We start from the raw sequence: 21,129 nt of genomic DNA on the forward strand, positions 1-21,129 counted from the left end.
TCTAAGCATCCCAATTAAAGGCAGAAATAGAATGGATAAAAAAGAAGGATCCAGCTGTATGCTGCCTGTAAGAAACCCCCTTTAATACTAAGACACAGACAGGTTAGAGGCAAAGAGAAGGAAAAAAATAAACTAAGCTAACACCAATCCAAAGAAAGCTGAAGTGTTTATATTAATATCAGCAAAGACTGTAGAGCAAAGACTATTACCAGGGAAAAAGATGATCCTTTTTTAACAATAATGGGCCAGTTCATCAAGAGGGCATCCCAGGTAGCTCAGTGGTAAAGAATCTGCCTGCCAGTGCAGGAGACACAGGTTCAATACCTGGTCTGGGTCAATCCCACATACCACGGAGCAACTAAGCCCATGTGCCACAACTATTGAGCCTCTGCTCTGGAGCCCAAGAGCTGCAACTACTGAGCCCATGTGACATCGTCACATTGATGTGACGGACATCGATGCCTGCCCGTCCTAGAGCCTGTGCTCTGCAACAAGAAGCCACGGCAATGAAGTCGGAGCGCTGCAACGAGAGAGTGGCCCCCGCTCCCTGCAACTAGAGAAAAGCTTTCACGGCAGCAAAGACCCAGCACAGCCAAAACTAAATAAATAAATAAAATTTTAAAAAAGAGAGGAAATAATGAAGATCGGGGGGTTATAAGTGAAACAGAAAACAATAAACAATGGAAAAATCAATGAAACAAAAAGCTAGTTCTTTGAGAAACTAGTTTCATCAGCAAAATTCATTATTTTTTAGCCAGGAAAAAAGAAAACACAAAGTAATAAGAACAGAAATGAATGAGACGATAATGCTACAAGTTAAAAAGACATTAAAATGACAATAAGCGTATAAGCCAGTGTATGCCAAAAATTCAGCAACTTAATTAAAATGGCCAAATTCCTTGAAAGACAAGCTACAAAAACTCACTCAAGAAGAAGGAGATGACCTGCACAGTCCTTTATCAGTTTAAAAATTTGACTTTGTATTTAAAAATCGTCCCATGAAGAAAAGTCCAGGTCAAGATTGCTTCATTTATTCTAGTAAATATTTAAGAAATGAATAACATCAAAATCTACCAAACTCTTCCAGAAAATTAAAGAGGAGGAATTATTTCTCAATTCCTTATAAGAAGTCAAAATTACTCCAGTAGCAAAGGCCAAGATATTACAAGGAAAGAAAACTACAGACCAACATTTCTGATGAACACGAATACAGAATTTAAAGTGTTTTTGCAAAACAAACCCAACTGTATATGAAAGACAATATTCCACAACCAAGTGATGTTTATTCCAGAAATGAAATCAATCATCATATTATAAAACTATACAGAATCCACCTGCAATGCAGGAGACCTGGGTTGGATCCCTGGATTGAGAAGATCCCCTGGAGGAGGGTATGGCAACCCAGTTCAGTATTCTTGCCTGCAGAACCCCCATGGACAGAGGAGCCTGGTGGGCTGCAGTCCATGGAGTCGCAAAGGGCTGGACAAGACTGAGCAACTAAGCACAGCACATAAACACAGCAAAACGTATAAGAAAAACCATATAGTCATCTCAACAGAGGCAGAGAAAGTTTTGGAAAAAAATCCAGTATTTGTTTCTGATTAAAAAAAAAATCTCATCAGATCAGATCAGATCAGATCAGTCGCTCAGTCCTGTCTGACTCTTTGCGACCCCATGAATCGCAGCACGCCAGGCCTCCCTGTCCATCACCAACTCCCAGAGTTCACTGGGACTCACGTCCATTGAGTCAGTGATGCCATCAGCCATCTCATCCTCTGTCGTCCCCTTCTGCTCTTGCCCCCAGTCCCTCCCAGCATCAGAGTCTTTTCCAATGAGTCAACTCTTCACATGAGGTGGCCAAAGTACTGGAGTTTCAGCTTTAGCATCATTCCTTCCAAAGAAATCCCAGGGCTGATCTCCTTCAGAATGGACTGGTTGGATCTCCTTGCAGTCCAAGGGACTCTCAAGAGTCTTCTCCAACACCACAGTTCAAAAGCATCAATTCTTTGGCGCTCAGCCTTCTTCACAGTCCAACTCTCACATCCATACATGACCACAGGAAAAACCATAGCCTTGACTAGACGAACCTTTGTTGGCAAAGTAATGTCTCTGCTTTTGAATAGGCTATCTAGGTTGGTCATAACTTTCCTTCCAAGGAGTAAGCGTCTTTTAATTTCATGGCTGCAGTCACCATCTGCAGTGATTTTGGAGCCCCGAAAAATAAAGTCTGACACTGTTTCCACTGTTTCCCCATCTATTTCCCATGAAGTGATGGGACCAGATGCCATGATCTTCGTTTTCTGAATGTTGAGCTTTAAGCCAACTTTTCACTCTCCACTTTCACTTTCATCAAGAGGCTTTTGAGTTCCTCCTCACTTTGTGCCATAAGGGTGGTGTCATCTGCATATCTGAGGTTATTGATATTTCTCCGGGCAATCTTGATTCCAGCTTGTGTTTCTTCTAGTCCAGCGTTTCTCATGATGTACTCTGCATAGAAGTTAAATAAACAGGGTGACAATATACAGCCTTGACGTACTCCTTTTCCTATTTGGAACCAGTCTGTTGTTCCATGTCCAGTTCTAACTGTTGCTTCCTGACCTGCATACAGATTTCTCAAGAGGCAGGTCAGGTGGTCTGGTATTCCCATCTCTTTCAGAATTTTCCACAGTTGATTGTGATCCACACAGTCAAAGGCTTTGGCATAGTCAATAAAGCAGAAATAGATGTTTTTCTGGAACTCTCTTGCTTTTTCCATGATCCAGTAGGTGTTGGCAATTTGATCTCTGGTTCCTCTGCCTTTTCTAAAACCAGCTTGAACATCAGGAAGTTCACGGTTCACATATTGCTGAAGCCTGGCTTGGAGAATTTTGAGCATTACTTTACAGGGCACTTAAATTCTACAACTAACATGATTGTTAATAATGGAATACTGAATTTTTTCTCTAATATTAGGAATAAGACAAAGATTCTTACTTGAACGTCTTCTATTCAACATTATTCTGGGGGTGTCAATACAAAAGAGTAGAAATGAAGTACAACTATCTTTATTCACTTTCGATGCAGAAAGTTCTATAGAATCTACAAAAACACTACTAGCTTTAGTAAATGGGTTTAAAGGCAGCATACAAAAATCAGTTCTATTTCTATACAATAGCAATGATCAATAGGAATTTGGAATTAAAAATTGCAATTATTTTCAATGGTATCAAAAATATGAAATGCTTAGAGATAAATCTGACTAAATGTGCAAAATCTATACCCTGATAACAAAATATTGCGGAGAGAAATTAAAGAGTACTTAAATAAACAGAGAGATAGTGGTGCTTACAAATTGGAAGACTTGGTATTATTAGGATGTTAGTTACTCTAATTTGATGTATGCTAGTGGTTTAGTTGCTAAGTCATGTCCTATTCTTGTGACCCCATGGACTGTAGCCCACCAGGCTCCTCTGTCCATGGGATTTCTCAGGCAAGAATACTGGAGTGGGCTACCATTTCCATATCCAGGGGATTTTCCTGACCCAGGGAGCAAACCCAGGTCTCCTGCATTGGTAAGTGTTCTCCTGCCATATAGGCAGATTCTTTACTGATGAGCCACCAAGGATTTCTAATTTGATGTATGTATTTACTGGAATGATAATCAAAATCCCAGCAAGATTTTTTTTTTGGAGGCCGGGGGCTTGGTAAAAATTGGCGAGTTGATTCTAAATCTCATCTAGGAAAAAAAAAATCTCATCTAGAACTATAGAGGACATATAATAACGAAAATAACCTTGAGAAAGACCAAGCAACCCAACTTCAAAGACTTATTAGAAAGCAACAGTAACAGTGTGGCATTGACACCAAAATAGATAAATAGATAAATGTACCAGAACAGAAAATCCCAAAACAAATCTATACCCATCTGATCAATCTATTTTCAGCAAAGGGTGCAAAGATAATTTTTTCAATAAATTTGCAAAAAATATAGTACTTCAACCCATTCCTTATATCATACATACAAATTAACTCAAAATGGATCATATACCTAAATATGAAAATTAAAACTATAGAACTTTGGGAGTAAACATAAGAGAAATCTTTGTGACCTTGGGTTAGGCAGTCACCAAAAACATAATTCATAAGACATCAAAATTAAAACATATCAGCTCTTTAAAAGATGCTGTTCAGAGAGAGAATGAAAAGCCACAGACAGGGAGAAAATATTTGCAAACCACATAAAGAATTTAAGTCCAGAATACATAAAGGAGTCACAAAATTCAATACAGAGAAAATAACCCATTTTTTAAAATAGGCCAAAAATGTGAACAGACCTTCAGTAAATAAGATACACACATGCTCAAAAGATTTAGTACTTAGAGAAATGAACATTAAAACCACCATAGGATACCACTACACACCTATTAAAAACATCCAAAAACAAGGCTCATAATACTATTGTCGGTAAGGAAGTGAAGCAACTGTAGCTCTTATACACACTGCTGGTGGGAACATAAATTATTCAATTATTTTGAAAAACCATTTTGATAGTTTTTTAATAGGTACTTACCCAAAAGATATAAATGCATTTGTTCACACAAAGACTTGTACATGAATGTTCAGAGACATTTCCTTTGTAACACTTTGAAACTAGAAACAACCAACTGTCCATCAACAGAAGAATGCATAAACAGACTGATCAATATATATATAGTAAAATATTCTTCAGCACTTACAAGGAATGAACTACTGATATGCACAATGTGGATGAACTCAGATCCAAAATAGTATAAATTGTATGATTCAATTTATATAAAATTCTAGAAAATGCAACTTATTTTATAGTAATAGAATAGAATAGAACAGTGCTTGCCAAGGAATAGGAAAGATTCAGGGAAATACGAGAGGGCAAGATTACAAAAAGACAAGAGAAAACTTTTGGGGATGATGGATATTTTTATTATTTTGATTGTGGTGATGGTTTCACAGCTGTATACATATGTCAAAACTTCTCAAATTAGACACTTTAAATATGTGAGTCAATTAAGCTCTTTTTTTTTTAAGGTTTGGCAAAGAACAGGATATTTACATAATTTCAAAAACACCTCCCACAAAATGCTTCAAAATGTAAAAGGAAAATGAGTAACTTTACATTGGAGAAACCTGAGAGACACCCTGTTAGTGATCAAAGTGAACATCATCCAGAGATTGTAGTATCTGAATCTAGCACCACTTGGTAAGATGCAATAAGAACACGGCATCATTTTGTGGGGTTCCTGTCAAAGACGTTCAAAATAACTTGAACCTGATCATGAGGAAACCTGAGATCAACTAAATTGTGGGGCATTCTTCAAAAGAACTGGCTTGTAATTTTTTTTATGTGTCAAGGTTATAAAAATCAAGGAAAGACTGATGGAAGGAGACTAAAAAGATACAGCCACCAAAAACAATGCTTGATTCTGAACTGGATCCTTTCCCTACAAAGACATCATTCAGATAATTATGGACCTGAAGAGTTCGAGGATTAGATGATAATGTTAATTTCTGATTTCAATCATTGTATTAGGTTATACATGAGAGTTTCTGAGCTAATGGGAAATAAACTCTCATTTACTGTAGGGTGATGTGGCATGGATTTGGTTCTATTTTCAGGTTGTGTTAGCAATTTACTCTCAAATGGTTCGGTGCAGGGGTGGGAGTTCTTTTTCTGTATTTCCAACTTTTCTGTTAGTTTGTGATTGCTTTAAAAAAAAAAAAGTTCTACTTATTCCTTTCTTAATGTATTTGAGCTATCAGTGGAGTAGATTCACAGAAGTGAACTAGGTGGGTCAAAGGATTTGAACATCCTTAAATGTGATGTTGTGCTTAGTTGCTTAGTCATGTCTGACTCTTTGCAACCCCATGGACTATATATAGCCCACCAACCTCCTCTGTCCATGGTGATAAGTATCACCAGATTACCTTTCAAAGAGACTGCCAATTTATGCCCTGGCCAACAATTTATGAAAGCATCTATTTCCTCTTATTCCTTTTGGGCACTATTAAGCACTTTTGGTTTTTCCTGTGGTCATGTATGGATGTGAGAGTTGGACTGTGAAGAAGGCTGAGCGCCAAAGAATTGATGCTTTTGAACTGTGGTGTTGGAGAAGACTCTTGAGAGTCCCTTGGACTGCAAGGAGAACCAACCAGCCCATTCTAAAGGAGATCAGTCCTGGGTGTTCTTTGGAAAGAATGATGCTAAAGGTGAAACTCCAGTACTTGGGCCACCTGATGCGAAGAGTTGACTCATTGGAAAACACCCTGATGCTGGGAGGGATTGGGGGCAGGAGGAGAAGGGGACGACAGAGGATGAGATGGCTGGATGGCATCACTGACTCGATGGATATGAGTTTGAGTGAACTCCAGGAGTTGGTGATGGACAGGGAGGCCTGGCGTGCTGCGATTCATGGGGTCACAAAGAGTCGGACACGACTGAGCGACTGAACTGAACGGAACTGAAGCACTTTTTAGCCATGCCACTGGTGTAAAGGTATCAACACTTTTAAAAATATTTATTTTTAATTGATTGATGATTGTTTTACAATGTTGGTTTGATTTCTGTCATACATCAACATGAATTACCCATATCAACACTTTTGATCTTTACAAATGTGTTATCTCATTTTAATTTATATTTCTTTAGTCACTAGTGAGGTTGAGAGACTTTTTATGTATTTATAAGCAATTTGGATTTCTTTTTTGTGAACTTCATGTTCACAAAAAAGTCCAGTTTCAAGCTGTTCATATTTTCCCTTTTATTTATGAACTCTTTGATATTAAAGAAAGTGGGGTTTTTTTTGTAGTCTGAATTTTTTTCACTTTTTTCTAGTGCGTTATCTATCTTTTAACTTAGTCTATGCTGTTTTTATACTACGCAGCTATTTTAATTTTTATGTAGCCATTTTTTTTCCTATTCAGCTTCTGAGTTTTGTGGCTTGCTTAGAAAGATTTTCTTTGATTCAAAATTATATGTGTGTGTGTATACATGCCCATGTTTTCTTATTCTTTGTTTCACTTATTTACATTTAAATGTTTATTTGTCTGGAATTTATCTGGTGTAAGGAATCAGATAAGCACCCAGCTTTATGTTTTCTTAAATGGCTGGGCAATTACCTGAGAATCAATGACTATATTGTATGATTTTATTTCTTTCCTCCCTGATTTGAAATACAGCTTTACCATACACTAGCTTCTCAAATGTACTTAATCTGTTTCTGAATTCTAACCTGTTTCATTAATCTGTCTTTCTTTTCATGTACCAGTAGCAAACACTTTTCATAAATGCAGCTTTATAATATGCTTCAGTGCATACTAGGGTCACGAAGAGTCGGGCACAACTTAGTGACTAAACCACCAGCATACTAGGGTTAATCCTTCTTTATTACTTTTCTTCTTCAGAATTTTCCTGGCTAGCCTCACTTGTTTATTTTTCCATTTGAACTTTAGACTCTGTCTACTTTCACAAAAACCCTCATAATGTATTTTTATTGACATAAAGTTAAAAATAAAGGTTAATTTAGGGAGAATACGTATTTTCACACCATTAAATCTTCTTATTGATGAACATGGTATGTATTTTCATTTGCTTCTTCTTCCATTTTCTTTCATCTTTGTTGATGCTGACATTATAAAAGTGAGTATTGGTGCTCTTTTGAGTACAGTATTTTTCTTCCTTTTTTTCTAGCTTTCTTTTTCTGAAACATAAAAATGCTGTTGATTTTCAATATTTCTCTTGCAACCAACCACCTTCCTGGCTTAATTCAGTCTGTTTTAGAGATTTTTTTGAAAGAGTTTTTCCAATAGTACTGTTGGGTTGTCTAGATATGTAATTATATTACCTGTGAATATCATCATATTGTCTTCACGTTGGAATGTTTAAACTTATTTTTTAATCTTGGGTTTATCTAGAACAATGTTTAAAAATAACTGTTAAAAAAGGTAAGGGCTTCCCTGGTGGTCTAGTGGCTAAGAATCCACCTGCCAGTGCAGGGGACATGGGTTCCATCCTTGGTCTGGGATGATTCCACATGCCAGGGAGCAATTAAGCCCGTGTGCCACAACTATTGAGCCTGTGCTCTAGAGCCCAGGAGCCACAACTGCTGAAGACCGTGCACCCTAGGATCCGTGCTCTGCAACAAGAGAAGCTCCCGCAATGAGAAGCCCGAGCACTGCGATGAGTAGTCCCTACTCACCACAACTGGAGAAATCCCACGCACAGCACAGCCACATATCAATCAATCAATCTTTAAAAGCAAAAATACGGAATGATACCCAATACTCTGTAATGACCTATAGGGGAGAAGAGTCTAAGAGAGTGGATACCACGACTAGAGAGTGGCCCACACACAGCAGTGAAGACTCAGCATAGCCAAAATAGATAAATAAAAAAGAGTGGATAGACGTACATGTACAACTGATTCACTTCACACCTGAAACTGGCACAACTTTGTAAATCAACTATATGCCAATAAATTTTTTAAAAATTTATCGAGGTGTCTTTATAATTGATAAAATAGAAATGTCAATAAAGGAAAAAAAGCTGAGCGAATGACAAAGTGAACACACACGTGCAGCTCCACACACCCCCCTCCCAGTTTCCATTCTTACACCCCTCCCCACAGGAAACCACTGCCCTGTTGCGAACAGGGTGTGTGCATTATGGTTTTAAGATGCTACTGGATTCTGGTTTGTGTGTGAAGATTACACTGGCTTTGTGGGAAAATCTGACTTTCTTTTCTCTGTGGATTAGGTTTGAAATAACTAAATTGCCAATATTCAACCGTTTTGGAACTTCAAAGACAGAAACAGCATTGAAAAAATTTAAATAGATGGAAGGACATTCAGAATACCTAATGTTGTTAAGACGGCAACACTCCTCAAGTTGGTTGAGAGATTTAACACAACTGTATTGGAATACCAGCTGGACTGTTTATAGAAATTGACAAGCTGATCCTAAAATTTATGTGGAAATAAAAGGGACATAGAATAGCCAAAGTGAAAGTGAAGTCGCTCAGTCATGTCCGACTCTTTGTGACCCCATGGACTGTAGCCTACCAGGCTCCTCAGTCCATGGAATTTTCCAGGCAAGAGTACTGGAGTGGGGTGCCATTTCCTTCTCCAGGGGATCTTCCCGACCCAGGGATTGAACCCGGGTCTCCCGCATTGCAGGGAGACGCATTACCATCTGAGCCACCAGAATAACCCAAGCCACCTAGAAAAAGAACAAATTTGGATGGCTCATATTTCTTGATTTCAAAAGTTACTGCAAAACAGTAATTAACACTTTGATAGACATAGATATCGACATAAAGATCAATGGAAAAGAATTGAGAATTGGGAAATAAGCACTCATATTTACAACCACTTGATTTTTCAACAAGGATATTAAAACAATTAAGTGAGTGAAAGAGTGGTCTTTTCAATGAACGGTGCTGGGAAAACAGGATGGTCAAATGCAAAAAAATGAAGCTTGACTCCTAACTTTCACAAATACAAACATTAACTCAAGATGAATCAAAGACCTAAATGTAAGAACTAAACCTGTAACACGCTTAGAAGAAAGCATAAGAGTAAATCTTTATGGTCTCGGATCTGGCAATGGTTTCTTAGACATGAAACTACAAGCACAAACAAAACAACAAAATAGATACATTCAGTAAAGTGGACTTTATGAAAATTAGAAAGTTTGGCGAATCAAAGGACATTACCAAGAAAGTGGAAAAGAAAACCAATTTAATGGAAAAATATTTTCAAATCATGTATTTGATGAAGGACTTATATCTAGAAAATGAATGTAAGGAACTCTTAAAACTCAATAATAAAAAGATACATAACCGTGCACAGAAAAAGGAAACCATAAACAAAACAAAAAGACAACCTATGGAATGGAAGGAAATATTTGCAAACAATGCGACTGACAAGGGCTTCATTACCAAAATATACAAACAAGTCACACAACTCAATATTAAGAAATCAAAAAACCCAATCAAATGAAAAAAAAATTGGCAGAAGACCTAGATATATATCTCTCCAAAGAAGACATACAGATGGCCAACAAGCACATGAAAGTATACTCAACATCGCTAATTACTGCTGCTGCTGCTGCTAAGTCACTTCAGTCGTGTCCAACTCTGTGCGACCCCATAGACATCAGCCCACCAGGCTCCCCCGCCCCTGGGATTCTCCAGGCAAGAACACTGGAGTGGGTTGCCATTTCCTTCTCCAGTGCATGGAAGTGAAAAGTGAAAGTCAAGACGCTCAGTCGTGTCCGACTCTTAGCGACCCCATGGACCGCAGCCCACCAGGCTCCTCCGTCCATGGGATTTTCCAGGCAAGAGTACTGGAGTGGGGTACCATTGTCTTCTCTGCTCTAATTACTAGAGAAATACAAATCTAAACTACAATGAGGTCATTACCTCACCCTGGTCAGAATGGCCACCCTCAGAAAGTGTACAGATAATAAATGCTGGGCGAGGTGTGGAGAAATGGGAGCCTTCCTACACTGTTGGTGAGAATGTACATTGGTGCAGCTGCTATGGAGAATAGCATGGAGTATCAATGAAAAACTCAGAATTACCATATGATCTAGCAATCCCAATTCTCACATCCATATGTGATTACTGGAAAAACCATAGCTTTGACTATACAGGCCTTTGTTGGCAAATTAATGTCTCTGCTTTTTAACATGTTGTCTAGGTTGGTCATAGCTTTTCTTCCAAGATGCAAGTGTATTTTAACTTCATGGCTGTAGTCACCATCTGCAGTGATTTTTGAAGCCCAAGAAAATAAAGTCTGTCACTGTTTCCATTGTTTCCCCATCTATTGGACCATAAAGATGGTTCATTAAAGAGAGAGTTGGACCATAAAGAAGGCTGAGCACTGAAGAATTGATTCTTTTGAACTGTGGTGTTGGAGAAGACTCTTGAGAGTCCCTTGGACTGCAAGGAGATCAAATCAGTCAACTCTAAAGGAAATCAATCCCGAATATTCATCGGAAGGGACTGATGCTGAAGCTGAAGCTCCTACACTTCGGCCACCTGATGCGAAGAACTGACTCATTGGAAAAGATCCTGATGCTGGGAAAGATTGAGGGCAGGAGGATAAGCAGACGACAGAGGACAAGATGGTTGGATGGCATCACCAACTCAATGGACATGAGTTTCAGCAAGCTCCAGGAGGTGGTAGAGGACAGGGAAGCCTGGTGTGCTGCAGTCCATGGGGTCGCAAAGAGTCGGACACCACTGAGTGACTGAACAACTAGCAATCCTAATCTTGGCCACATATGCAGAAAAAGAAACCCTCTAATTTGAAAAGATACATGCACCCTAATGTTCATAGTGGCACTATTTACAATAGCCAAGACATGGAAGCAACCTAAGTGTCCACTGACAGATGAATGGATAAAGAAGATGTAAATATATATATACACACACACACACACATATACTGGAATATTACTCAGCCCTAAAAAGAATGAAAGAATGAGATAATGCAATTTGCAGCAACATGAATGAACTTAGAGATTATTACACTAAGTAGACAAAGAAAAATATCATTATGTCATTTATTTGTGGAATCTAAAAGATAATACAAATGAACTTATTTACAAAACAGAAATAGACTCAAAGACATAGAAAACAAACTATGGTTAATAAAGGGGAAGGAGGAGAGGGATAAATTAGAAGTTTGGGATTAACAGATACAAACTACTATATTTTAAAATGGATAAAGAACAAAGCCTTACTGTATGGCACAGAGAACTATATTCAATATCTTGTAATAACCTGTAATGGAAACGAATCTGAAAAAGAATATATATATTTATGTATAACTGAATCACTTTGCTGTACACCTGAAACTGATACAACTTTGTAAATGGATTATACTTGAAATTAAAAGAGAAACATAACTCTAAGAAGAAATGCGAAAAGGATCTGTAAGACATTTCTTCAGGACAAATGGCCAATAAACACGGGAAAACATGCTCAACATCATTAGTCATGAGGGAAATGAAAACAAATCAATGAGATATCACTTTACATGTACTAGAACTGCTGTAACAAAAAAAGAAGGATAATTACGAGTGCTGACAAAAATGTGGAAAAACTGACACCCTCATACCCTGCTGGTGAGAATATAAAAGAATACAGCCACTTTGAAAACAGTCTAGCAGTTCCTCATAACATTTAACATAGAGTTACCACGTGACCCATGAACTTCACTTCTAAGTAGACACCCAAGAGAAGTAAAAACATATGTCCACATGAAAATTTGTACACAAATGTTTTTAACAGTTCTATTTATAATAGTCAAAATGTAGAAATAACTCAAATATGTATTGACTGATCAATGTGCAAAGAAATGTGGTAGATCCATTCAATGGAAGATGATCTGGCTATAAAAAGGAACGAATTACTGATACCACCCATGACATGAACAAGTCTTGAACACATTACCATAATTGAAAGATGTCATATGAGAAAGACTCCATATTATTAATATATTATTCCATTTATAGGAAATGTCCAGAATAGGCAAATCCATAGAGTCACAAAGTAGATTAGCAGTTGCTAAGGGTTGGGATGCAGAAAGATGGTGAACTGGGGGATGATGGATATTGGGGTTTCTTCGTGGGGTAGTGAAAATGTTCTAAAATTGATTATGGTAATGGTTGACTGAACTGAACTGAATGGTTGCATAAGTCTGTGAATATACTAAAAACTATTGTATTGTATACACTGAATGTATGAATTGTAGGGTATGTGAATTATATCACAAGAAAGCTCTTACCAGAAACATGTCATTTCATATGGTTCAACCCAATATTGTCCAATGTCTTTTTTACAAAGTTTCTTTGAAAAATATTTATTTATTCATCTGCATCAGGTCTTAGATGTGGCACATGGGACCTTCCTTGCTGTGTGCAGGTTCTTTAGTTGTGGCATAAGAACTCTTAGTTGCGGCATGTGGGATCTAGTGCCCTGACCAGGCATCGAACCCAGGCCCCCTGCAGTGGGAGCACAGAGTCTTAGCCACCGGACCACCAGGGATGTCCCCCAATATCTTAAATAGCATCAGCTTATATGGTATGGCTTGAAGAACTGAATATAGGAAGAGAAGAGGGAGTATAAGATTACCTGCATGAGAAGGTAGAAAAGGAGACAACCAGTGGGAGCAGCAGGCGGCTGGTTTGCTTTTTGGGGAGAGGACTTAGACTTCCTGCATAGGAAGAGGAGAAAGAAGCAGCGGAGTGGAAGATGTTGAAGAAGCAGGAACAAGGTTGACGGATGACCTCCAGAGTCATGGCGGAAGCAATCACCTGGGAAGGAGTCCAGCCTCTCTCCCGTAAGACAGGAAGGAAGAGGGAGAGGATGAATTCAGATACTAATTAGTTGATGGTGCAGGGAATTTTATTTTCTTCTTACTGGCCTCAATTTTTTCTGGAAAGAAGGCAAAATCGTTTGTAAAAATAAAAGAAGAGAGAGCAAGGTCGTGGGTTTGAAGAGAGGGAAATGTCAGGGCTTGGTAAGGGGAATGAATGAGGAAACACAGGGGCTTGGGAGGGCTTGAGGGCTTGAAGATCCGGCTGCCAGCAGAGGAATGGACTCTGAAGTGATGCTGAGACATGACCCCTGCAGATCCTTGGAGTCTCATTCGTTTGGGAGCCATCACCTCCTGAGTCATTCCTGCTTCAGGCCAGACAACCCCAATTCTTTCAATATTACTCATACATTTTGGCTTTGAGCCTCTTACTCTCTGGACAGCCTCCTCTGAACTGGCTGCCTTTGGCAACCTTTCTCCCAGAACAGAATGTTCTTTGTTGGTGAGCACTGATCCAAGTCCACCTCCCTGATTCTGAGCCCTATGCTTTCATTAATTCAACCTAAGATGACCAGATTCCACTTGGCAGCCTCATGGCATTGGGTCAGTGCCAAATAAATACAAGGAGCAGACAGAAAGCTACCTGATAATATATCAGCCTCCCGCCTTATTAGGCAGGGGAGAAAGTGGCGCGGGTGGAGACCAGCAGTTTGTCAAAGAAGTTAGAAAGATGTTTAACAAGGTGAGTGGTGAACGTCTAAAGGTGTAGGATCAGGGATCAGGGTGAAAACACATATGTGGGCCATTCCCCCAGGGTGTGTAAGGCCAGCCAGACTGGCACGTCACCCGTCACCTTGAACCTAGTTACTGAACACAGCCCGTCAAGCACATTACCCTGGAGATCCACAGCCCATTGGGGTTCAGGAGTGTCACAAGATAAAGGGGAAGGTGCAAGGGAACCCTAGGAAATATCTTTCGATCTCAGCTGCTGCAGTTACACAGGTGTTACTGCTGGTCTAAGTCTCTAAGTACCAGAAGGCATACAGTCCCTGATTCTAGAAGGGGTAGGATAAACATGGTAGAAGGAACACTGCCTTTGGTGTCAGATAAGACCCTGATGCTGGGAAAGATTGAAGGCAGGAGGAGAGGGGGACGACAGAGGATAAGACAGTTGGATGACATCACCGACTCAACGGACATGAGTTTGAGCAAACTCTGGGAGACAGTGAAGGACAGGGAAGCCTGGTGTGCTGCAGTCCATGGGGGTGGCAAAGAGTCAGACATGACTTAGTGACTGAACTACAAGCAGATTTCAAGCCCATCTCTGCTACTTATCTGCCTTGTAACTCTAGAATTTGGCATGCTGCTTAGCCACTCAGAGCTTCAGTTTCCACATCTGTAGAATGGAAATTAATCGCATCTACCTTCAGGGCTGGTGGTTGAGGAAATGGTACCAGTGGCCATTCAGTGCCACTCTCTTGTTCATTTCTAGGTCTTTATTTTGGCAATTCCCTCAGAAGTACATTTTACACAGCCCAGATTTGCCTGAATAGTTCCTGGTCATCCTTCATGCCTCATCTGGCTCTTTTCTGTCTCCTGTAAACCCTCTTGGATTAGATGTCCTTCTCCTTGCTTGCTTTGCTCCTCCCTTCCCAGGACTGACTGCTCCACATCAGAACTCATTACCTGTCTCTTCCCAGGTCTGTGGGGGCAGGAACAGGATCTCGCCACCAACATACCCCCAGTTCAAGGCACATACCAGGCACTCAGCAGATAAGCGTTGAAGAGATGAAGTTTCGAAGATGAAATGAGAATAATGCATGTTTAGCCCATACCTCCCAAAATTCACTAGGAAGACAAAAGGAATATTTATCCACTTTCTAATCTCCCTACAGGTGCTTTGGCTTCCTTAAAATTCTCCCCAAGGGCTTCCTATGGTCCAGAAGCTGCTGCTGCTGCTAAGTTGCTTCAGTCGTGTCCGACTCTGTGCAACCCCATAGACGGCAGCCCACCAGGCTCTCCCACCCCTGGGATTCTCCAGGCAAGAACACTGGAGTGGGTTGCCATTAAGACTCCACATTCCCAATGCAGGAGGCCCAGGTTCATTCCCTGGTCAGGGAACTAGATCCCACATGTTACAACTAAGAGTTTAACATGCCAAAACTAAAGATCCTACATGCCACAACTAAGTTAATTCATTAATTTTAAAAATTCTCCCAAAGCCTATGGGGAGAATCCAGGGAAGAGAGCACAACCTCTGGAAATAGAATGCGTGAGTTCCTCTCCTGCCTCTGTCACTCACCAGCTATATGACTTACCCTATCTGTACCTCAGTTTACTCATCTGTGAAATGAGTCATAGGTTGTCACAGAGATTAAATAAGCCATTCTTGCCATAATGCTTGTAACAACACCGGGAATGGAGTAAATACCGTAAAATATTTAATAAACATCCAGAAAATGCCCCACACCAGTACTCCTGGCTGTCCTGCCATGCTCCTTCTCTCTTACGCCAGCTGCCTGTGATGATCTCCCATTCTTGTTGATAACAGAACAGCACCTAATCGTGTGCTGTGGAGTCTAGGCAACCTCCATCTCAGTTAGATCGAAATCAGCCACACTCGTGTGATTACTGAAACCACAGCTTCTCACTCTTTAATGTGTCTCTCAATCAACTGAGGATCTTATGAATTCTGATTTGGAAGCTGGGGCAGGCCCGAAATGCTCCATTTCTAACAAGCTCTCAGGTGATGCCTATGTTGTAAGTCCACGGACCACATTGAACACTAGGATTCCTTTTTCTCACAGGTAAGTGAAAGACTAGCATATAAACGGAAGTGAGAAAGAAGATTAGAATGAAAGAAATCAAAAGACACACAAACCTAGGTAGTTTCTCCCGTTGTTTCTGCATTTTAATGTTGTCAGTGTCTGTCATTCTCTTGGCCACAAAATGGTTGCTTTGGCTCTAGCCATCAAGTCCAAGACCCAGGCAGAAAGAAGACAGAGTGGGTCGAGAGGAGGACCAGATTTTTATTTTATTTTTTTGGCTGCACTGTTCCTTTTGGCAGCGTGTGGGATCTAATTCCCTGACCAAGAATTGAATCCAGATCCCCTGCACTGGAAGCTCAGAATCTTAACCACTAGACCACCAGGGAAGTCTCAGAGGGCCAGTTCTGAGCCTACCTCTTTAACACAAAAGCAAAAACTACCCCACAAAGCTCTGACAGAACTCTGCTTACCTCTCATCGGCAAGAGTGCTTTCACATGGCCACCGCTAGCTTCAAGGAAGCCTGGGAAGGTGTTTGAGCACAGTCCTGCCCCCAAATGACTTCATTTTCTTGGGCTCCAAAATCACTGTAGACAGTGACTGCAGCCATGAAATTAAAAGACACTTACTCCTTGGAAGAAAAGCTATGACCAACCTAGACAGCACATTAAAAAGCAGAGAGATTCCTCTGCCAACAAAGGTCTGTCTAGTCAAAGCTATGGTTTTTCCAGTAGTCATGTATGGATGTGAGAGTTGGACCATAAAGAAGGCTGAGCACTGAAGAATTGATGCTTTTGAACTGTGCTGTTGGAGAAGACTCTTGAGAGTCCCTTGGACTGCAAGGAAATCAAACCAGTCAATCCTAAAGGAAATCAGTCCTGAATATTCATTGGAAGGACTGATGCTGAAGCTGAAGCTCCAATACTCTGTCCACTGATGTGAACACCAGACTCATTGGAAAAGACCCTGATGCGGGAGGGATTGGGGGCAGGAGGAGAAGGGGACAACAGAGGATGAGATGGTTGGATGGGATCACCGACTCGATGGACATGAGTTTGAGCAGGCTCTGAGAGCTGGTTATGGCGGAGAGGCCTGGCATGAAGCACTCCATGGGGTGGCAAAGAGTCAGACACAACTGAGCAACTGAACTGAACTGAACTGCCCAAAACAAAATGGAAAAGAAAGAGAGGAATGGAAAAGGGATAAGCAACTGGCAATATCAGCCAGTTTGTGCATATGCCCAGATTCATGTACACACTTCTTTTCACTCAGAAAATTATGGGATCAGTAAAATAGTCTCTCCCTCCTCTGGTGGAGGCATGGGTCGGTGGTGGCCTGCTGCAGGGTTGGGGGCACAGAGTGTAGCAGTGCGTGCATGGGACCTTTTGAAGGAGGTCGCCATTATCTGCAATATCTCCACCATAGTTTGGCCTCAGGTCAAATAACAGGGAGGGAACACAGTCCTGCTCTTCAACAGAAAATTGAATTAAAGATTTATTGAGCACAGCCCCACCCACCAGAATACCCAGTTTCCCCTTCAGTCAGTCTCTCCAATCAGGAAGCCTCCATAAGCCTCCATTAGAGGGCAGACAGACTGAAATCCACAATCACAGAAAACTAACTAATCTGATCACATGGACCACAGCCTTGTCTAACTCAATAAAACTATAAGCCATGCCGTGTAGGGCCACCTAAGACGGGCGGGTCATGGTGGAGAGATCCGACAGAATGTGGTCCACTGGAGAAGGAAATGGCAAACCACTTCTGTATTCTTGCCTTGAGAACCCCATGAACAGTATGAAAAGGCAAGAAGACAGAACACTGAAAGATGAACTCCTCAGGTTGGTATGTGCCCAATATGCTACTGGAGATCAGTGGAGAACCAATTGCAGAAAGAATGAAGAGATGGAGCCAAAGCAAAAACAACACCCGTTGTGGATGTGACTGATGATGTAAAGTCCGATACTGTAAAGAGCAATGTTGCATAGGAATCTGGAATGTTAGGTCCATGAATCAAGGCAAATTGGAAGTGGTCAAACAGGAGATGGCAAGAGTGAATGTCAACATTCTAGGAATCAGTGAACTAAAATGGACTGGAATGGGTGAATTTAACTCAGATGACTATTATATCTACTACTGTGGGCAAGAAACCCTCAGAAGAAATGAAGTAGCCATCATAGTCAACAAGAGTCCAAAATGCAGTAGCTGGGTGCAATCTCAAAAATGACAGAATGATCTCTGTTCATTTCCAAGGCAAACCATTCCATATCACAAGATCCAAGTCTATGCCCCGACCAGTAATGCCGAAGAAACTGAAGTTGAATGGTTCTATGAAGACCTACAAGGCCTTCTAGAACTAACACCCCAAAAAGATGTCCTTTTCATTATAGGGGACTGGAATGCAAAAGTAGGAAGTCAAGAAATACCTGGAGTAACAGGCAAATTTGGCCTTGGAGTACAGAATGAAGCAGGGCAAAGGCTAACAGAGTTTTGCTAAGAGAACGCACTGGTCATAGCAAACACCCTCTTCCAACAACACAAGAGAAGACTCTATACATGGACATCACCAGATGGTCAACACCAAAATCAGATTGATTATATTATTTGCAGCCAAAGATGGAGAAGCTCTATACAGTCAGCAAAAACAAGACCAGGAGCTGACTGTGGCTCAGACCATGAACTCCTTATTGCCAAATTCAGACTTAAATTTAAGAAAGTAGGGAAAACTACTAGACCATTCAGGTATGACCTAAATCAAATCTCTTATGATTACACAGTGGAAGTGACAAACAGATTCAAGGGATTAGATCTGATAGACAGAGTGCCTGAAGAACTATGGACGGAGGTTTGTGACATTGTATGCTGCTGCTGCTGCTAAGTCGCTTCAGTCGTGTACGACTCTGTGCGACCCCAGAGACGGCAGCCCACCAGGCTCCCCCGTCCCTGGGATTCTCCAGGCAAGAACACTGGAGTGGGTTGCCATTTCCTTCTCCAATGCATGAAAGTGAAAAGTGAAAGTGAAGTCGCTCAGTTGTGTCCGACTCTTAGCGACCTCATGGACTGCAGCCTACCAGGCTCCTCCATCCATGGGATTTTCCAGGCAAGAGTACTGCAGTGGGGTGCCATTGCCTTCTCCGTGACATTGTATAGGAGGCAGTGATCAAGATCATCCCCAAGAAAAAGAAATGCAAAATGGCAAAATGGCTGTCTGGGGAGGCCTTACAAACAGCTCTGAAAAGAAGAGAAGTGAAAGACAAAGGAGAAAAGGAAAGATAAAAGCATCTGAATGCAGAGTTCCAAAGAATAGCAAGAAGAGAAAAGAAAGCCTTCCTCAGCGATCAATGCAAAGAAATAGAGGAAAACAACAGAATGGGAAAGACTAGAGATCTCTTCAAGAAAATTAGAGATACCAGGGGAATATTTCATGCAAAGATGGGCTCGATAAAGGACAGAAATGGTATGGACCTAACAGAAGCAGAAGATATTAAGAAGAGGTGGCAAGAATACACAGAAGAACTGTACAAAAAAGATCTTCATGACCCAGATAATCACGATGGTGTGATCACTCACCTAGAACCAGACATCCTGGAATGTGAAGTCAAATGGGCCTTAGGAAGCATCACTATGAACAAAGCTAATGGAGGTGATGAAATTCCAGTGGAGCTATTTCAAATCCTGAAAGATGATGCTGTGAAAGTGCTGCACTCAATATGCCAGCAAATTTGGAAAACTCAGCAGTGGCCACAGGACTGGAAAAGGTCAGTTTTCATTCCAATCCCAAAGAAAGGCAATGCCAAAGAATGCTCAAACTATCACACAATTGCACTCATCTCACACGCTAGCAAAGTAATGCTCAAAATTCTCCAAGCCAGGCTTCAACAATACGTGAACTGTTAACTTCCAGATGTTCAAGCTGGTTTTAGAAAAGGCAGAGGAACCAGAGATCAGATTGCCAACATCTGCTGGATCATCAAAAAAGCAAGGGAGTTCCAGAAAAACATCTACTTCTGCTTTATTGACTATGCCAAAGCCTGTGACTGTGTGGATCACAATAAACAGTGGAAAATTCTGAAAGAGATGGGAATATCAGACCACCTGACCAGCCTGCTGAGAAATCTGTATGCAGGTCAAGAAGCAACAGTTAGAACTGGACATGGAACAACAGACTGGTTCCAAATTGGGAAAGGAGTACGTCAAGGCTGTATATTGTCACCCTGCTTATTTAACTTATATGCAGAGTACATCATGAGAAATGCTGGGCTGGAAGAAACACAAGCTGGAATCAAGATTGCCCGGAGAAATACCAATAACCTCAGATATGCAGATGACACCACCTTTATCGCACAAAGTGAAGAGGAACTCAAAAGCCTCTTGATGAAAGTGAAAGAGGAGAGGAAAAAGTTGGCTTAAAGCTCAACATTCAGAAAACGAAGATCATGGCATCTTGTCCCATCACTTCATGGGAAATAGATGGGGAAACAGAGGAAACAGTGTCAGACTTTATTTTGGGGGGCTCAAAAATCACTGCAGATGGTGACTGCAGCCATGAAATTAAAAGATGCTTACTCCTTGGAAGGAAAGTTATGACCAACCTTGATAACATATTCAAAAGCAAAGACATTACTTTGTCAACAAAGGTCCATCTGGTCAAGGCTATGGTTTTTCCAGTGGTCATGTATGGATGTGAGAGTTGGACTGTGAAGAAAGCTGAGCGCCAAAGAATTGATGCTTTTGAACTGTGGTGTTGGAGAAGACTCTTGAGTAGTTCCTTGGACTGCAAGGAGATCCAACCAGTCCATTCTAAAGGAGATCAGTGCTGGGTGTTCATTGGAAGGACTGATGCTGAGGCTGAAACTCCAATACTTCGGCCACCTGATGCGAAGAACTGACTCATTGGAAAAGACCCTGATGCTGGGAGGGATTGGGGGCAGGAGGAGAAGGGGATGACAGAGGATGAGATGGCTGGATGGCATCACCGACTCGATGGACATGAGTTTGAGTAAACTCTGGGAGTTGGTGATGGAC

The 21,129-nt window shown here is 40.8% G+C and overlaps 1 long non-coding RNA gene across 1 annotated transcript in view; it reads right to left on the reverse strand.

Annotated features, from left to right (window-relative positions):
- Positions 1-4,915: 4,915 nt before the first annotated feature.
- Positions 4,916-21,129, reverse strand: part of LOC147345236 (uncharacterized) — a 111,352-nt gene continuing 95,138 nt past the window's right edge. The window contains exon 3 of the long non-coding RNA XR_015154617.1: positions 4,916-7,712. This is a non-coding gene — a long non-coding RNA (uncharacterized LOC147345236). The remainder of the gene's footprint in view (positions 7,713-21,129) is intronic.

Source organism: Bos grunniens, chromosome 25 (assembly GCF_055505025.1).
Source record: "Bos grunniens cultivar Pamir isolate PY7600 chromosome 25, Bosgru_T2T1.0, whole genome shotgun sequence".
NCBI classification, from domain to species: domain Eukaryota; kingdom Metazoa; phylum Chordata; class Mammalia; order Artiodactyla; family Bovidae; genus Bos; species Bos grunniens.